The sequence below is a fragment of the Pan troglodytes genome, chromosome 21 (assembly GCF_028858775.2).
Source record: "Pan troglodytes isolate AG18354 chromosome 21, NHGRI_mPanTro3-v2.0_pri, whole genome shotgun sequence".
Lineage (NCBI taxonomy): Eukaryota > Metazoa > Chordata > Mammalia > Primates > Hominidae > Pan > Pan troglodytes.
In genome coordinates, this window is record NC_072419.2 from 65,931,732 (window position 1) to 65,950,979 (window position 19,248).

General features: G+C 47.4%; 1 protein-coding gene across 5 annotated transcripts in view; it reads left to right on the top strand.

Annotated features, from left to right (window-relative positions):
- The window catches only part of PHACTR3 (phosphatase and actin regulator 3), a 270,926-nt gene that overhangs the window by 49,574 nt on the left and 202,104 nt on the right, over positions 1-19,248 (top strand). Inside the window, exon 1 of one of the 5 annotated variants that reach the window (XM_003317034.6) lies at positions 1,591-1,757. The exons of the other annotated variants lie outside the window; for them this stretch is intronic. The gene's annotated coding sequence lies outside the window, so the exon portion shown is untranslated. Of the gene's footprint in view, positions 1-1,590; positions 1,758-19,248 lie in introns of those variants that run through there. 5 annotated transcript variants of the gene reach the window in all.

Consider the following 19,248-nt stretch of genomic DNA (forward strand, 5'->3'; position numbering starts at 1 on the left):
ATATTCTCCCAAGCATCAAAGTGCAGCCAGGACATGAGGGGAGCTAATGTCTGAAGGACAATCCTCAGCTGATGAAATGGGAGTAAACATCCCAGGCATGCATCCTTTAGGTGGGTGCTTCTTGGAGCTTTCAGAGAATGCAACCTTGCTGCCTACAGCTGTGACCTTGGAAATGCACCTGTGTGTGGGTTTGCCCTTCCTCCCTCCCTCACTCTCCTTGCTCCCTTGCTTCTGCTTCCTGAGATGTCTCCCAAATAAGCTACCTGCACCTAAGCCCGCCTGCAGCTCTGCTTTTAGGAGAATCCAATTAAGATGGTGGTAGAGCTAGATGTGGTGTGAGAGGGATCAGATGGCTGGGATGAGACAGAAGAGTCCTGGATGACTCGAAGCGTTCCAGCCTGAGCAGCTGGAAGGATGGAGAGGTTCTGGCGGCAATGAGGGGGAGCCATTGAGATGAGCAGGATGGGGGTTGGGCAAATCAATGCTCTGTTCAGCTGTGGACGGGTTCTGTTTGAGAGACCTATCAGATCCCCAGGTGGAAATTGTACCTGGAGTTAGGGAGAGGTGTATGGTTGGATAGAGATATCTGGGACTGGACAACACTGATTAGGTCAGGTGCCCACCTGCATCTGTGACTCAGTTGTGCCTTCCTGCTTAGGAAGCGTCTGTGTATCTATGTATGTATCTATCATCCATCTATTTATCATTTATCTCTCTTTTTTTATTTATCTCTCAATATATCTATCATCTATAAATATATCTATATTCTAGCATCTAGTCATCATTTATCTATTTTTATTTATGTATCAATATATCTATAATCTATTTTTCAATATATCTATAATCTATCATCTATCTGCTAATCGATCATCTACCATTATCTATCAATCTGTGTATCTATTGTCTCTCTCTATGTCCATCCATCCATCCATCTATCCAGGCAGTGCTTGCTTCCTTCTGCCCCCTGCTTAGCCCATCCCTGCCCAGGAAATTTCTTGTCCCTGCTCAAATGCCTTCAGTGACAGGAAACTCACCAACCTCTTAAGGCTTCGGCATGGAAGTTTCCAACTCATGTGGCCACTCCAGAATGCTGTCCTCCGGGGACTGTGTTTCTCTCTCATGTCCTCCTCCCAAGATTTATTTACACTCCTCACTTGCCAGGAGAGAGTACTTGGGAGCTCCGAGCCATGCGTGTTCCCTGGCAGGGTCGCCTGTGTGCTGGGGAAGAATGGGCCCAGTCATGGGGTGGAGACGCCCCCCAGCTGCAGCCCTGGCTCCCGAGCAGAGGCGGCTTTGTGCTTCTCGGGGACAAGGGTTGCCATTGAGGCAGGCCAGGGATGCTGTGCAAGCTAGCGATGGCTGCAGGCTGAAATCGGGCATTTCACAGAGAGCAAGCACTGCACTGTCCCCGCAGCCTGCACGTGAATGGAGGCTTTGGCCCTCGGAGTGCAGCCGTGCATGGGGCCACGTGCAGGCATTTCTGGCTCCTGGCTCCCAGGGAGAGAGGCGAGCCCTGTTCTCTCCCTGAGTTCTGTTTGACAAAATTCACAAAAACACAAAGAAACAAAAAGTGCGGGAGAGGATCAGTTCATTCTCCCGACTCCTGGTTGGTCTCAAGACCTCCCCTGTTGCCTGTGCTCTGGAGGATTCCCCATAGTACCTACTAGGTGGGCCAGAGAAGGATGGATTTGTGGGACCCTGGAAGGCTGGGAAGAGGACTGAGAAGCCACAGCCCTGTGCTGGGAAAAGCCACGGAGGTTAGATCTTGTTTTTTGTTTGTTTTTAATACAATTGTTTACACTTTCTAAACTTTTTTGAAATAATTTTAGACTCATGTGGGGGTTGCAGAGCTTCCCTCAATGACAGCATCCACCTTTCCATGGTTCACTGGTTGGCACCAGGAGGTGGACGTTGGTACAGTGATGTTAACTAAACCAACTAAACCAGAGGCCTTAGCTAATTCCACCAGGTTTTGCAAGCACTTTTGCTGTTTTTTCAGTGAATAATTGTATGAAGTTTTATCACATCTATAGCTTCACGACAACCAGGTGAGACTTGACTTTTAAATGAGGCGCCAGGCCCCTTGGCTCCTGAAGTGGCATTGGCGACATGTGTGGATGCTGGCTGGATGCCCATCTGCTTCCTTTTCTCTACGTTGTGCCCCCACCATGCTCCAGTGGCAGGGGCAGCCTCCTCCTGGCCCCCAGGCCTCTGCTTCTCTGGTGCCTGTGGAGGCTCAAGCCTTTGCCCCACCTCCCTTCTTCCCAGGAAGGCCCTGGTTACCTGAGAAGGCCCAGCCTTCCCCTTCTCCCTCCCCTGTTCTGGCTCAGCTCATCTCCTGTGGCTGCCCTAGCATGTGCTGCAGACTGGGGGATTCCACAGCAGAAACCTACTCTCTTGCAGTGCTGGAGGCTGGAGGTCTGAGATCAAGGTGCCGGCAGGGCGGGTTCCTTCTGACGGCTGTGAGGGCAGGACCCATCCCAGGACTCTCTCTGTGGCTGTGAGTGGCCGCCTTCTCCCGGTTCTCTTCACATGATCATCCTGCCCTTCCAGGGTATGAGCTCCATGCCTGTCCCCAGAAGATCTGGAGGCTTCCATCTTCTGCTCCTTATCAGACAATGGAGCGGAATAAACACGGTGGCCTCTCTGGAATTGGAGCTTAGTGCTCATGAAATAAAATTCTCTTAATCTCACAATTGTCCTCAATACAGTTACAGTGGGTGGCACCGAATGAGTGTCGTGCTTGTCAAGACAGCCACTGTGGCCTTCCGTCTTCCCACTGTGACTGATGGCAAGTCACTAGAAGGAAGCACCCAACTCCCCGTGATGGCATTAAATGACACCCGTGGGTGTGGCTGTAGACCAGGGGTTCTAGGCAGCCAAGGGGGGTCCATGCAGCCAAAGGAAAGAAGAAACTTTCCTGCAGAATGCATGAATATAGGGCCAGGTCCTAAAGCCCAGCCCACGGGCAAGTGTGTCCTGGTGGTTGCCACTTTCCAGTCAACTGATTAGTGTCAATCATGACACTGATTTCCTGGCAATGTGTGAGATGATTTTAGGTGGTAAATGAACTATTAATTTTATAAAGAACGTTCATATCAGGTATATGTCTGTTTAATTTTTCTTTTTTCTTTTTTTTGAGATGGAGTCTCACTCTATCCCCCAGGCTAGAGTGCAGTGGTATGGTCTTGGCTCACTGCAACCTCTGCCTCCCAGGTTCAAGTGATTCTCCTGCCTCAGCCTCCCGAGTAGCTGGGATTACAGGTGCCCACCACCACACCTGGCTAATTTTTATATTTTTAGTAGAGACAGGGTTTCACCCTGTTGGCTAGGCTGGTCTTAAACTCCTAACCTCAGGTGATCCGCCCGCCTAGGCCTCCCAAAGTGCTGGGATTACAGGCTTGAGCCACCGTTCCCAGCCTGTTTAATTTTTCATTAGAAAAATATTGCATTTCCATTAAAGTAGACGTCAAGTTTTCATTTTAAACTTTCTTAAGAAAACATTGTATTCATTTTAGACCAAGTGGTTCTATTAGAGCAACATCCATAAGAGTGGTGACGTGTGAGTGAAGTTGGGGAGACACCGGGTGGTGCAGTTACCCGGCACCATCTAGAGGAAGTACCACTGGGGTGGGCGGTTACCCGGCACCATCTAGAGGAAGTGCCACTGGGTGGGGGTCCCTTCACAGAGGCAGGGTCCAATCCCGGCCCCCCTCAAGGAGCTTGTACTGTCGAAGTGGGGAGGGGGACATGAGAAATGTTGACTCAGGGGCAGAGGGTTCTTAGGCTTATCAAGGAAGCTCTAGGATTCTCGGTGTTCTAGGGGATTCGAGGAGGAAAGTTACACCTGCAGGGTAGACAGGGGTGGTTGGAGGGATTTGGTGAAACGTTCATGAAGAAGGGGTGGGTCTGTGGGGTTTCTGGAGTTGAAGTGACCACCACCAGGGATGCTGGCATGTGGATCCAGCTTCATGACTGTTAGCTGTCATTGTGGAATGGAAGTTAAAGTGTGCGTTGAGCAGGGCTGAAAGAGGCATAGACCTCCCATACTGGGAGAGAAGCCATGCTCACGGAAGAATGGCCAGGGGCTAAAAGTCAGGGGCAGATGCCCACCTTAGGGGCCCTTGGTTGCCATAATTATCAAGGCAAGGTCCTTGGATAAAGTCTGGTCCGGTGCCTCTGAAACTTCTATGTGCATACACGTCGCTGGGAGTCTGGTTAAAATGTGGATTCTGACGCTTGGGTAGGGCCTGAAACTCTGCATTTTTAATGAGCTCCTGGGGGATGCTGCTCCTCAGATGCCCCACTCTTCTGTCCCCTAGCCCCCAGCAACAGCAAACACTTAGTGCCTACCTTTCTGCAGGGACAGGGGAGGGAGGTTTGTTTGCAGTGACAGTTTTTGGGTAGCTATGGAGGGAGGAGAGAGGTAGGACTTTGTCTTGGTCCAGTTTACAGGGGCCTTGACAGAGGCAGGAGGGGTGGGCAGGAGTTGCCAACTTTTATATTTTGGTCAACTAGGGATGTTTAAAAACAACAATGAAGAAAAACCCGAACATCCTTGGTTTCACAACAGTATAATAATAACACTATTATCACCAGTATTTCCCCAAAGAAATGGAATTTCAAATCCAAAGAGTCAGGAAGGCCATATACTCCAACAGAGGACAGTCTTTTCAAGGACACAGAGCCAGCCCCCAAAACACCTCACTGCATTGTCCTCATTTTTCAAGGGACTTGGGAAACATCACCCCAGGCTGGCATGGATGACTGGGCTGAGGCTTGGGGGCTGCGGCTGTATGAACGGGAATGCCTGTGGTCCTCAGAGCTGAGGTCTGTGTTCCCAGAAGCCCCTGTAGAGTGGCATCTGGCCCCGGCCTGTGGTAGCCTCTGTCCTTTCCCAGGAGGGAGGTTGCCAGGGCCTGAGCAAACACTGACCTGGAGTGTCCCTGCTTCTGAACCTGCCTCCCCATCGTCCTCACCTTGCGGTGTACGGGACGTGTGGGGACTGTATCATCTGGGCTGTGGCTGGCGGCCTCTCGTCTAATGCTACCACATGCCCTTCATAGGCCATGATGAGCCATGGCAGTGCTGACTCTGTTCTACCACTGCTCCAGGTTCCTGAGATGGTCACATCCTGGGATGTGCTGGGGTTGAGCACGAAAGCTAGGGGAGGTTCTAGTAGCCCACTCCTGTTCCTCAGGCCCCTTGCGTCTGGCTGGGAAAAGGTGCACCTCCTCCGTCTCTGTCCACGTGGAATTGACCATCATCCTGCACAGTGTCTGCCCCTGGTAATTGGTTCTCAGATGGGCTCGTGACTCAGGCTTCACGAATGAGAATCTGTTCTAGGACTTCAGTTGAAGCTCTTGGAAAGAGTTGTTTTCCCTCCACAAGAAGTCACAGAGCTGGTCGGCTGTGGGCTTGGAGTGCTGGTGGCCATTTTCCCCAACCCAGGTAGAGCCTGAGAATGGAACCAGCCCAAAGGAAAGCTGAGCAAAGACATTTTGAGAGTTGATTTCCCGATGGCATTATTTGCATCCCTGGATCCAGCGTGTGTGAAGCTGGCGCACCCCAGGGCTTCTCAGTTAAACACTTCCTCCCTTTCAGGCTTCAGCGGCTTTGATTGAGCTTCTGCCATTTCTGATTATTACAGGGACTTAGAGGAAGGAAATGGCTTTGCCCAGATCACAGGGCTCATGAAAGTGCCCAGGCTGGAATCCAAATGCCTACCTACTTCCCCTCACATCACTCTCCCTCACCTGCTTTAAGTGCATGCCCAGTCCCAGGGAGATCTTCCCATCACTCTTTGGGGATTCTGCCTCACTGAAAGCTCTTGAAGCTGCTTCAAAGTGGAGTATCGTGGTGTTTCCCGGGAGGGTGGTTGCCTGGGTGCTGAGAAAGACTGACCTGCAGTGCTCTTGCTTTTGCACTTCCATCCCCCACCTTGATCCTGGGGTGCACGGGGGCAGGAAGGAGAGGAGTGTGGGAGTTGATGGGGAGATGAGAGGAGACATCTACCCATGGCCTCTGCTTCTGGGAGGACCTGTCACACTCCCAGTGACACAGTGTGTGCTAGAGATTAGGCTTTTCTCGTGAAAGTAGGGTTTTGAAATATAAATCATTCTATAAAGACATATGCATACGTGTGTTTATTGCAGCACTATTAACAATAGCAAAGACATGGAAACAACCCAAATGCCCATCAATGATAGATTGGATAAAGAAAATGTGGTACATATACACCATGGAATACTATGCAGCCATAAAAAGGAATGAGATCATGTCCTTTGCGGGGACATGGATGAAGCTGGAAGCCATCATCCTCAGCAAACTAATACAGGAACAGAAAACCAAATACCGCATGCTCTCACTTATAAGTGGGAGTTAAACATTGAGAACACATGGACACAGAGAGGGGAACAACCCACACCAGGGCCTGTTAAGTGGTTGGGGTGAGGGGGGGATCTTAGAGGACAGGTCAATAGGTGCAGCAAGCCACCATGACACATGTATACCTATGTAACAAACCTGCACGTTCTGCATATGTATCCCGTTTTTCTTTTGTTTTTGTTTTTAGAAGAAATAAAAGAAAATAGAAGCTCACTTGCCTGGATACTTTAATATTGCCTGGGTTTTTGTGTTGTGGAGGGCTCTGTATGTCATGGAAAAGGTATTCTCAGGAGCTGCTAATGGCATATTTAATTTGAATAATGAGTCACCCATGCCCACAATTTATTACCTCCTGTGGCTCTGGACTCTGGTTCTTTGAGTGGTATAATAGGGCGGAGGTTAATGGATAACACAATTAATTATTTAGGAGGTTCTTACAAAGCCAAAGACTTTGTAACAGATTAACTAATAGGTTCCTAACTTCATTATCATTTTGATTTTTCCAAAGAATATTTTCTCCCAAACCGTTCAACTGTATAACATTACTGGGAAACGTCTAATTTTTACACGATTCCTCTGCTCAGTTTAAATACTAATGTTCTGCTTACTCCGTCACTGTTCAGCGCCCAGCTTTCGGTCTTCACCTTATCGCCTGGGAGATAGATATAATGGATTCAGATGTTATGAGCCCTGGAAGGGTTTGTAACATAAGGCAGTATTTTAATGCTTTAGGGGCCGGAAATATTTAAGGCAATATTTTAATTCTCATGAGGGATGAAGTGTTGTGGTTGCAGGTGCAGCCTCTGAAATCAGGCGGAGCTGGGTGTGAATCCCAGCCTCTGCACTTAGGTTGGTTACATCACCTCTCCAACTCCGTTCCCTCCTTCATAAAATGGGCACACTAGTAGTATTAACCTGGTTGCATTGCAGTGAAGATTCAATGAGAAGATGCAGGTAAAACACTTAATGTGGTGTCCAGCACAGAGTAGCAGGTTAGGAGTGTTGGCCGTGAACGGTGGTGATGGTCATCTAATCACGGCATGGAATGAGGAGGAGCAAGCCCTCACCCTGGCCTGCTGCTCCTTTGTTGATGAAATGCCTGTGGTTGTTTTCACACCGCAGCAACAGAATTGAGCATTTTCCCAGAAAAATTTCCCGGTCTAAACTGTTTACTCTCTGGCCCTTCATAGAAAAAGAATCGCTGCTCCCTGCCCTCAAGGCAGCCTCCTGTGCTTTTACCTTCTCGGGTCTCCTTTCAGAGGCCTCATTATAGGTGAGCGCCATCCAGCAGAACGTCCTGTGATGATGGAAATGGTCTAGGTCTGCGCCATGCCGCCTGGGATTGCGCCGCTGGCCGCAGATGGTTGCTGAACACTCGAAATGTGGCTCATGCAACCTCAGAATGGAATTTTTAAATTTTACTTAGCTGTAATTGATTTAAATTTAAATAGCCACCTGTGGCTAATGGCGACCACATCGGGCAGTGCAGTGACACCACACCGGCTCAGAGTAGAGAACCAGTCACCTCCATTCTAGCATCCTTTCTGAGAGTGCCGGGTGGAGGGTGCTGGCTTTGGCTGAAATAAAGGAAAGGGAGAAGGCTGCTCCTTGCATTTTCTTTTTCTGTTCTTTTCTCTTTCTTTCTTTCTTTCTTTCTTTCTTTCTTTCTTCTTCCTTCCTTCCTTCCTTCCTTCCTTCCTTCCTTCCTTCCTTCCTTCCTTCCTTCTTTCTTTCTTTTTTTTTTTTTGAGATAGAGTTTTGCTCTTGTTGCCCATGCTGGAGTGCAATGGCGCAATCTCGGCTCACTGCAACCTCCACCTCCCAGGTACAAGCAATTCTTTTGTCTCAGCCTCCCAATAGTTGGGATTACGGGCGTGCACCACCACACTCGGCTAATTTTTTTGTATTTAGTAGAGACGGGGTTTCACCATGTTAGTCAGGCTGGTTGTGAACTCCTGACCTCAGGTGATCCATCTGCCTCAGCCTCCCAAAGTGCTGGGATTACAGGCATGTGCCATCGTGCCCGGCCTGCTCCTTGCTTTTTATTATGTTTTTGCTGATTCAAAGCATCTGTAAATATAAAAATTGAACTTACTCTTTTGTGTGAACTATTTGGTAAACATTCACAAGCATGAGGAAGAAAGTTAAGATGTCTTAATCCCATGCTGTAGAGATAAAGGATTTTGGGCAGTACATTTGCTGTCACTTTCAAATATTTGTATGGCGCGTAAGAGGGGAGTCATAATGTCTGCATGGGGTGTGCCCCCACTTTTCTGCTGGGACAGGGACTACACAAAGCTTCATATTATCCTGATTAATGGCTGCAGGGTGCTCGGTGTGCAGTGGCCTCTCTGGGCAGGTCTCCGGGCTGCACGCAGTTGGGGACTGTTTTAAGCTGCTCAGTGATGAGTGTCCTTGCTGTGAAGTATTTCTGTGTTTTTCATGTTTGTCCAGAGTGGCCACGAGGTCCTCCTAAGAGACTTTGATCAATGTATGTTTCTACAGAAAATGTTAGAAGCTGCTGCTCCTTCACATTAGCTAATGCTGGATCTTGCCCATCTTTCTTCCTTGTGCCAATCTGCTGGCGAAAAATTGCTTGTCTATATTTTCATCACTTTTATGTATTTATTTTTTTAAAAAAGACATGTTCCCAGAAGTCACTGCTTGGAAATATCTCTGGTCATTTCTCTTGCTTCTTTTAGTTTCTGGGTGAGGCCAGTGGTTATAAGCCAGTTCCTGAGTCTTTGGACAGTTTAATGGGGGGCATGGATCAGGTCGCAGATAGCAGACTTTGATAGCACTTTGATTTAATGAGGGCCTACTATGAGCTTTGCAGGTTTTATCTCATTCAATATTCATAACCACCTGAGGAGCCGGGTGCTATTTATCCCCAGTTTACAGGTGAAGAAACTGAGAACTCTCTCAAGTCCTGGTGGATGAGGGACATAGTCTGGATTTGAACAGAGCATGTGGCCACCTGAGCTCACACTCCTGGTCAGCACACCATGGGAGGCATGGGGAGGGGAAGGGGTGTGGGAGATGGCCAGGAAGACCTGGTCTGGATCTGGGCTCTGCTTACTGGCTGTGAGGCTCTGGACAAAGTTATGTGACCTCTCAGAGCCTAAATTTCCCCAGCTCTCAAATGGATATCAGGATATTTACCTTGAGGTTGCTGTAAATAGAAATGGAGATGTGTATGAAGGCCCTGGCATAATTCCTATACTTCACTGATGCTTGATAAATGATGGCTATTTTCTGTACTATTAGCAATGATTATTAATACAGTGATGAAAAATACAGAGCAAAGATGATGAACAGAAAGTGTCTAGAAGATAGTTGCTACCCGAGAGTTAGCTATTATTTATTCTGTTAATATGTTACAGTGTAGGTATTTCTGCATTCAGTAACATCATAAGCAAAGAAGACTTTGCCTGCCAAGGGCCCTATTGAAAGCCCTCGATGGGTACAGGCTGTTATCTCACCAACACAGACTCTGATCCAAGGTGACCAGGAGAATTTTAGAATGATCTAGGCAAGGAAATTGCCGTGCTTCCAAAGCAACCTGCTCCTCAGGCTTCCCGTGGGGCTGTCTGCTCCAGCTTGCCACACCTCTGCAGGTTTGTGGCTTTGTTTCCTGTACGGGGTCTGAAGGTGAGCAGTACCTTTGTTTCCTGTATGGGGTCTGTTCTGTGTTCAGAAGCAGGACTCAGGGCTGCTGGAGCTGGAGCTGGAGCTGGAGCCTCTGAGTCCTCAGGGTTCTCCCACAGCTCTCCTGACCAGCTCAGCTAGAGCGATGTCTCTGGCAGATGCCTTTTCCCTGTTGCCCTGTGGTCTGGCCTTTCTGCTGTGGGTTAAAGAAATCACAATGTGGGCAGGTGGCCTAGTCTGTAAGTGTGTCCTCTAGTGACCTTTGTTTTACTTCTAGCCATGCTTGCTGTTTGTCCTTTCTTGGGATTACATAGTTGGCCAGGCCAAAACATCTTAGCTCACATGAAATCCAAGTTCACAGCTGGTAAAAATGCCACAGATTAAATGCTCCATAGAAATTCATATCTATAATGGATGCATTTCTCCTGGGAATTCACTCCTTAAATAGGATGACCCTGTCATTGACTCCTGTCCCTACCCTCAACCCTAACATGAACAAATATGAAATGATCCTTAACTAACCAACATGCTAGAATAAAGACACAAAGCATTTAAAAAAAAAAAAACAACAACAAACAATGAGGAGGGAGGAGTCATTCTTTTGGCAAAACTTGATTCCCTATTGTGGTTGATGTGGCTGCATTCTTTTTGCTCCTTAAGAAGTTGCTAGAAGACAGGGTCAGTGGTGGTTCTATGAGGGTGGCTACCATTTTTCTTGAGGGACTGCTTTTATCTGCCAAGCACATAGTTCTTTACATACTTTATCTTCCTGAAGCCTCATGAGAGCTCTAAGAGATTCCCATTATTATTATCCCCATTTTGAGCATGAGGAAACTAAGGCTCAGGGAAGTATGGGCATAGAAAACTACATGGCCAGGGTCTGAATCCAGGCTATTTTGCTTCTGGCCCCAAGGTCTTAGCCCCAGTGCATACTATTAGATTCTGCCTGGGTTCCTTGACACCTGCACCACTACCCCGCCTTCCACCAACCAGGTGGGGTTCACTGGTATAAGCTGTCTTAGCATGTTGAAAGTGCTCTTGTAGTACTTAGAAACACTGTCATTTAACTGCTATTTAGGTTCTTAGTAGTTGTAGCTATGTTATATGGATGGGCCAAGCCATAGCCTTGTGAGGACAGGGACAGTATCCAGTTTGTTTTCCATCCCTTATCTATGCCTTATACACAGTAGGGTCTCCATAAGTGCTGGGTGGATGGATGGGTGGGTTGATGGTGAATGGATGGATGGATGGATGGATGGGTGGATGGGCAGGTGGGTGGGTGGATGAATGGATGATGGATGATGGCTAAGTAGATATATGAGTGGATAGGTAGATGGGTGGGTGGATGGATGGATGGGTAGATTGATTGGTGGATGGGTGGATGGATTGATGGATGATTGCTAGGTAGATATATGAGTGGATAGGTGGGTGTGTGGGTGTGTGAGTGGATGGATGGATGGAGATTGATAGATGGATAGGTGGATGGATTGGAGAATGGGTGGATGGGTGGGTGAATGGATTGACGGATGATGGCTAGGTAGATATACCAGTGGATAGGTGGGTGGAGGGATGGGTGGGTGGATGGATGGATGGATGGATAAATGGGGATGGATAGACGGATGGATGGATGGGTAGATGGACGGATGGATAAATGGAGATGGATAGATGGATGGATGGATGGATGGGTAGATGGATGGATGGGTTGATGATGGCTAGGTAGATATATGAGTGGATAGGTGGGTGGGTGGGTGAGTGGATGGATGGATGGATGGATGGAGATTGATAGATGGATAGGAGGATGGATTGGAGAATGGGTGGTTGGGTGGGTGAATGGATTGATGGATGATGGCTAGGTAGACATACCAGTGGATAGGTGGGTGGGTGGATGGGTGGGGTGGATGGACAGATGGATAAGTGGAGATGGATAGATGGATGGATGGATGGATGGATGGGTAGACGGATGGATGGGTTGATGATGGCTAGGTAGATATATGAGTGGGTAGGATGGTGGGTGCGTCTGTGGATGGATGGATGAGTGGGCAGAAATCCAGGCAGCTGGAACGACAGTGGTGGAAGGACAAGTATTTGGAAGGACAGTCATTTGAAGAGGAAACAAAGACATAGTATTTGAGGGGGGAATTATCTGCACAGCCCCCAATTTGCTGACATTAGCTCCTGGAGAAAGGAGCACCTGCAGGATGAGCATTTCACACCTGTCTGTTCTTTTCTCTTGGTCAAGAGGACCTCACAGCAATGCTCTCGTTAAAGTCAGGGGAAGGCTGTACTGACCACACAAAGTTCCAAGAGGGGACAAGCATGGTGTGACCTCCAGCCAACTTGACTCTCTCATCTTCTCCCCACGTTCCTACCTTGAGCCTCTTCTGGGCTGGCCGATTGAAAGAGAATATTCATAAAGCTGACTTTGAGGAGTGTCTTGGGAGGCAGGCACAAAGATAATTGGCATTGAGTCCCAGTTCTATAACTTACTAGCTGTGTGGCTTTGGGCAAGTTAATCCCTCTCTCTGAGCTTCAGTTCCCATCCTGATGCCAACCTTGGGTACTGCTGAGGGAGGAGGGGAGAAGGGGGATGGGTACACATGAATGGAAGGCAGCAGCAGTTGTTAATTCCCCTTATCTGACTTTCCATTTTACTACCTTCATTTCTTTTCTCTTAGACTCTTGGAAGAGATGTACTGTGCTGGGATATAAATTTTTGAAACCTGTTCTCTTTCCTCTTCCATGTTCTCCGTGATAATGCAGGAAAAAAACTCGCAAACCTGGCCATGATGCCCCTAGGCCGACAGAGGCTTTCCTAGTTCCAATTCTGGCATTGTAAGAGAGAGCTCTATGGAATAGCAAAGAACAGGCACACTTCATCCTGTGCATGCTGGGGTTGAGGCTGTGAGGTGTGCAACAGGACAGTAGAGCATAGCAGATGGGTTGATGAGCTGTGATCTGGATTCAGACCTACTTGTCTCAGACCCTGGGTCAGCCCGTCAGCAGCTGAGCAATCTTGGGAAAGATTCTTAACCTTGGATGGTTGGTAGGATCAAGTACAGTCAGTGTAGAAATGCTTAGCTCACCACGTGGACTCAGGACATGTCAACTCTCCCTGCTTTGGCTATAATTACTATCCTACTGTCAAGGAACTTTCTCTCTAGTTGGGCTAGGTCATGTGCGCAGAAGGGTTGGAGGACAAGATGTTGAAGAAAGATTTCTCCAAAGATCCTGGTTGGATGTGAGCTGGATAGAGCAAGGCTGGAGAGTGCAGATGCCCCTGGGGCCAGGCGGTCTTCAACCAGTCTTGGTGAGAAATAGTAGCTCGACTCAGCTTTGGGGTGCAGAGACACTGGGGAGGGGTGGGGACTGTAGCAACCTAAAGTGCTCCTGCCCTGCCTGCAGAGGATGATGCTGCACAGCCCTGCTCATTATGATGACATGGGCATGTGAGTGACTGTCAGCTCTTTGGTTTTCAAGAGAATTTGGAAGTCTAGGTTTCCATGCATCAAACCAGTAGTAGAGAAGGCAACCATGGGGAGAACCTAAGTCTTGTTTCTAGAGAGATCATAGGGTTGTAAATTTTACCTTGCATCTCAGAGAAGGGCAGTGCTATTTTAGATTAGGGAGGTTGCAAATGTGATGAACTCCAAGAACACTGACAAATACCATTATCATTGCAAAAGAATTAAATGCGTCTTTGAAAAGCAAGCATTTGGCTTCTAAGTTGTAAAAATGGACCAAAAATGAAGCGGTAGAGTAGGGACTCATAACCAAGTATATGCCATTATTGTTACAGGTTTCTTTTACTGTGTTTCTCTCTCTATATATGCACATCTATATAAATATAGATACATAGATATATGGGGAGAAGATATAGATAGAGATAATGTATGCATATATATACATATTATATTTGTCTGGGTTCTCCAGAGGAACACCATCAATAGGATATATAGATTTATCTACTGCCTATCTATTCATCTATTTATCTATCTACCAATCCATCCATCCATCCACCTCTGTTCATCTATCCATCCATTATCGTATCTATCATCTATCCATTCATCCATCCATGTATGTATGCATATATGTATGTCTCTTTCTCTCTATCATTTTCATCCACTCATCCATTGTCTGTCTGTCTGTCTATCTAGATGTGTTAGAAGGAATTGGCCTATGTGTTGTGGAGTCTAAGAAGTCCCAGCAGTCAGCAAGCTGAAGACCTGAGAGAGCCAATGGTGTAGTTCTAGTGCGAGTTTGAAGGCCTGAGAAACAGGAGAGCTAATGGTGTAAATCTCAGTCTGAGTCTGCAGAAGACTGATGATTCAGCTCGAAGACAGATAGAGAGAATTCTTTCTTATTCCGTCTTCCTGCTCTATTCAGTCCCTCAATGGATTGGATGAGGCCCACTCACGCTAGGGAAGGCCATCTGCTTTACCCAGCCTATTGATTCAAATGTCAGTCTCATCCAGAAACTCCCTCATGGGCACCCAAAATAATGTTTCACCAAATGTGTGGGCACCCTCAGGCCCAGTCAAGTTGACACATTAAAGGAACCATCCCAGGCATATCTGTAGATTGTGTGTGTATGTACGTTTGTGTATATATAATATATAATTATCCTGTTAAGGATGTCTCACAGCCTTGAGGCAGAGATTAATTGTGACCTGGTGGTTTCCAATGTTTCTGTATATACAAATAAATTATGCAGCAATGATACCCTAGTCTCGTTTTATTAATTGCTCTTCTATTCGTCTGTTTAAAGTCAATTAAACCTCCCAAGGCTCCTCACGGAGGAACCTCTCACAAAATCAGTCTCTGTCACTTAGGAATCCTGAGTGGATGTCACATGGCTGTCCTAGCTCCTGGGGAGGGTGCTAGTTCCAACATCTCTGTTGGAACTCCTGGGTCTGTGGGTGATCATTGGCTTGCATTTTGTAGTGGCATGGCCCATGGAGGTCCGGATGTAGAGAAGGCAGCCTTTCTGCAGAGCGTTAGAATTTGGGAAGAAGTGGTCAGGATTAGAGAGGAAAAAAAAGACTTAGACATGGACAAGGATGCCACCCCAGGTTACCCTTCCTCTAGTTTCCTGGACTTTTGCAGGGTTCAGTGGATAATTAGTTATTTGCTTGCTTGGTTGGTATCTCTTCACTTTTATTTCTTTTAGACTTTTTTTTCTGATTAGAACAAAAATTATATTTATTATTGAAAATTCAGAATACATAGGAGATTATCAAGAACATCAAAAGCATTCACAACTCCCCCCACCCCCACCCCAGAGATAACCCCTGTGGCTACTTTTGTGTGTGTTCCTCCAGTACTTTTCCTATAGAAACATTTTTTCCCGTGTCGGGATTGTTCGGTCTATATCCTTTATTAAATTAATACATCAGAAGCTTTTCTCCACACTGCTTAGGACACTTGGGACCAAATGCTCCAGAATAGGAATTTGCCACCGTTTATTTTCCCATTCTGCTTTCATTGGAAACTGAGTCTGGCTTGAGGCTTTTGTTTGCTTCTTTCTTGCTATAGTAATTGGGATGGACTTAAGGCTGCCTGCCTTTTTGTGTACATCTCTGATTATTTCTTTAGGCTAAATTCCTAGAAGCTGGAACCCGGGGCAGAAGGAATGAAGATTGGAAACCCTTGGTGCATGATAGCAACTTGCTGTCCTGCCAACATTGGGGTGTTTGCCTACAGAAAGAGCTCTCTGGTTGAATCAAAGAATTTTAAGAATTTAATTCTTCTTCTTGTTTTTTGTTTGTTTGTTTGTTTGTTTTTGAGACAGAGTCTCGCTCTGTCGCCCAGGCTGGAGTACAGTGGCGCAATCTTGGCTCACTGCAAGCACCACCTCCCAGGTTCACACCATTCTCCTGCCTCAGCTTCCTGAGTAGCTGGGACTACAGGTGCCCGCCACCATGCCCAGCTAATTTTTTGTATTTTTAGTAGAGACGGGGTTTCACCATGTTAGCCAGGATGGTCTCGATCTCATGACCTTGTGATCCGCCCACCTCGGCCTCCCAAAGTGCTGGGATTACAGGCATGAGCCACTACGCCCGGCCTAATTCTTCTTTTAAAAGTTGGGGATCAGAGTAAGGTGAGAAGGTATCCTGCACAGCATCAATGCACACAGCGCACATTAAATGAGTGCTATTCCACTTCATTTGTAGTATTTTTTTTCCCATTTGTAGGAACTACATTTGTGCCTGACTTCCTTGTTCCTTTAAATGAGCCTTAAGGAAGTAGTGTTGGGGGAATTCAACGCACACAGAGCAGTTGGTCTTTATTATGATTTTAAGCATCTTGTTTTCATGTGAGCACCCCAACTTTGCCTTTTGCTAAATTTTGCAACAAGTTTTGAGTAATTCTGCACAAAACAGTGCCCTTGCTCCAGGAGGAGAACAGACATTTGCTCGTTCTTCACAGGATAATTAGACTCTAAAATTAGAAGGCAAACACTGCATGTTAAAATGCATCTGAATAAAATCCCAGTGGGAGAATTAATCCTTCTTGGCAGTACAGGGGAACTTGGGTGCACGCCTGATGGAGCGGCGAGAAGCTGAGAGGGAGTGAGGCAGCCCCTCTGTGTGGAGTGTTCAGGGCAAATGCACGGGTGCTGGTGACGCAGTCCCTTTACTTGTCTAAAAGTATTGGATTCTAAGTGAAAAGGGGGGTGGGGATAGAAAGCCTTCTGCCACGCCTCCTGTAGTCACAGTTTGGATATCCTGTGAAAGTAGCACTTAGGCAGGCATTCGGTCCTGCTTGGCGTTGTTTGGTGGACTTGTTAGAGAACACTACTGACTGTGTTTGAGGATGGAGGTGGAGCAGAGGGTTCAGGGCTTAAGCGGCGTCTCCTCAAGGGCAGCAGCAGACCTGGAACGTTCCAGAGTAACCCCTGCCTGCATCCGTCGGTCTTGCCGATACACACTGAGCAACTGCTAAAGGTTATGGGTGCAATGGAGGCTTCTGGTATAGTGGGGAGGAAAAGCCTCCATTATGAAGTCAAAGGCCTTTGCGTGCCTGCAGTGTGCGACAAGATCTAGTGGTTGCAGCACCCTGATGGGCAGAAGCCTCCCTCACAGAGCTATGGTGATGGAGAAGGCAGCTGCAAATCAAGTCATCAGCAGCAAGGTTATAAAATTATTTGATTGCATTTCGAAGTGAAAAACAGTTTTGAATTAACTTCTATTTGTTGTGATATAAACAACAGATATAAAAAGATATAAAAGGAAATAAACAGTGACCATGACATTGGTTGTTCAGTTTCAACACTATCTTCGGGTTCCCTGGTCCTTGTCCTCCCTCATTTGCCTCCCCCACCACTGAATTGTAGACTCCAACAGGGGGCGGGAGCTGAGTTTGTTTTTGCTCCCAGCTGGGACTCCAGGGTCTAGCACTGGCCTGATGCTTAGCAGCCTGTAGCAAGTATGTGTTGAATGGGCAAATGTACCCTTTGGCGGTACGAGACAGAAGCTGGTGGTCCTGTGCTGCCTGTGGCCAGAGCACTTCCAGCATACGGGGCCAGGACACATTTGCCCTGGTGTCCCAGGTTGCTCCAGGCGCAGGCTGCACCTCCTGAGGGCCCTCCCTGCACCAGCCTGGTGGTTCTCTGTCGCTTCTCCTGCACCCTGCACCTTCCCTTTGTGTCACATCCCTACCTCATCGCTACTCATTTGTTGGCCAGTGTTTTTTTTAGAAGATCTCTTTTTATAAAATTTCAGTTTTTATTTTAGGTTCTGGAGGTACATGTGCAGGTTTGTTACCAGGGCACATCGCCTGATGCTGAGGCTGGGGCTTCTGTTCATTCTGTCACCCAGATAGTAAACATAGGGCCTGACAGGACGTTTTTCAGCCCTTGTCCCCCTCCTTCGCTCCCTCCCTTTCTCTTTCGGAGTCCCCTGTGTCTGTTGTTCTGTATGTTTGTGTGTACTCAAGTTTTAGCTCCCACTCATGAGTGAGAATAGGCAGTATTTGGTTTTCTATTTCTGCGTTAATTCACTCAGGATAGTGGCCTCCAGCTGCATCCATGTTGCTGCAAAGGATATGATTTTGTTCTTTTTTATGTTAGCAGATCTTTTTTTTTTCCTTTACCCACTCTCTGATTCTCCATGCATCATGAGTCCCCCAAAGGCAGGGCTGGGTTAACCTCCCTGGGCCCAGAGAACAGGTGCTCAGTATTTTTAGAATGAACAAAAGTTCTCTTGTGGAATCATGAGGGAGGTGGAGGGAGGAAGGAAGGAGGGAAGACCTCTGCCCTGGCTCTTTCTCCTGCCTGAAACAGCCTCCCTCAGATCCCAGCCTGTGGCGCCTTTCTCATCACGTGTGTGTCCGCCCCACACCGCCCTCCCTGGCCTCGGAGGCTAAAGCGCTGGCCCCTGCCAGCCTGGACCTCTCCTCGTCCTGCTTGATTTGATTCTGAGCGTGCTCATCACCATCTGGACATATGTTATTTATGCACAATTAAATGTTGCTTATATTGCATATAAAACATACATTTATATAATGATATACATGTACATATGTGTGTGTGGCGTGTGTGTGTGTGCATATCCCTGTCGACACCACCAGAATATGTTTTAATGAAACCGTCATGTTTTAATGAAAACAGAAAGCCTTCTGTTTCATGTCGTGACGCTGGAATGAAAACAGTCTCTCCCAGCATCTAGCTCAGTGCCTGGCACATCATGAAAGCTTAATAAATACGGCTAGAATTAATGAATGAGTTTCTTTCCCCTCCCCTGTCCTGTATTTTTAATAAGGCTGTTGAGCCTAGGGCCTCTGCCCTCTGCTGGTCACTATCATCACACAGCCCCACTCAGGAGGCCCCTGGCCCCGTTCTGCCTGGAGTGTTGGCAGGTGGCAAGGGTTGTAAGCTCCTGCCCAGTCCCGTGGGCAGTTCTAAGATCTTACCCCCCAGCCCCTGCAATTCTGAGGGGACCTGTCAGTCATTCAGCCTCCAGCCAGTCCTTGGGGATGTCTGAGGGAGGAAGTAAGGCTCAAGTCCCGTGAAGTGGGCAGCTCCTGTCATCCACAGCTGCTGCTTGTTAGTGGGAGCCCTGGGGCCCTGGGTAAATGTCCTGCCAGAGCTGGGCTCACTCTGGCCTCCTTTGTATACCTGGGGGCAAGGTTTAGCTATTCAGCAAGGGCTGTTTTAAAAAATTGGGTTGGTTCTGGATATTATAATACCTTTTTTTAAAAGACCACGAAGAAAAC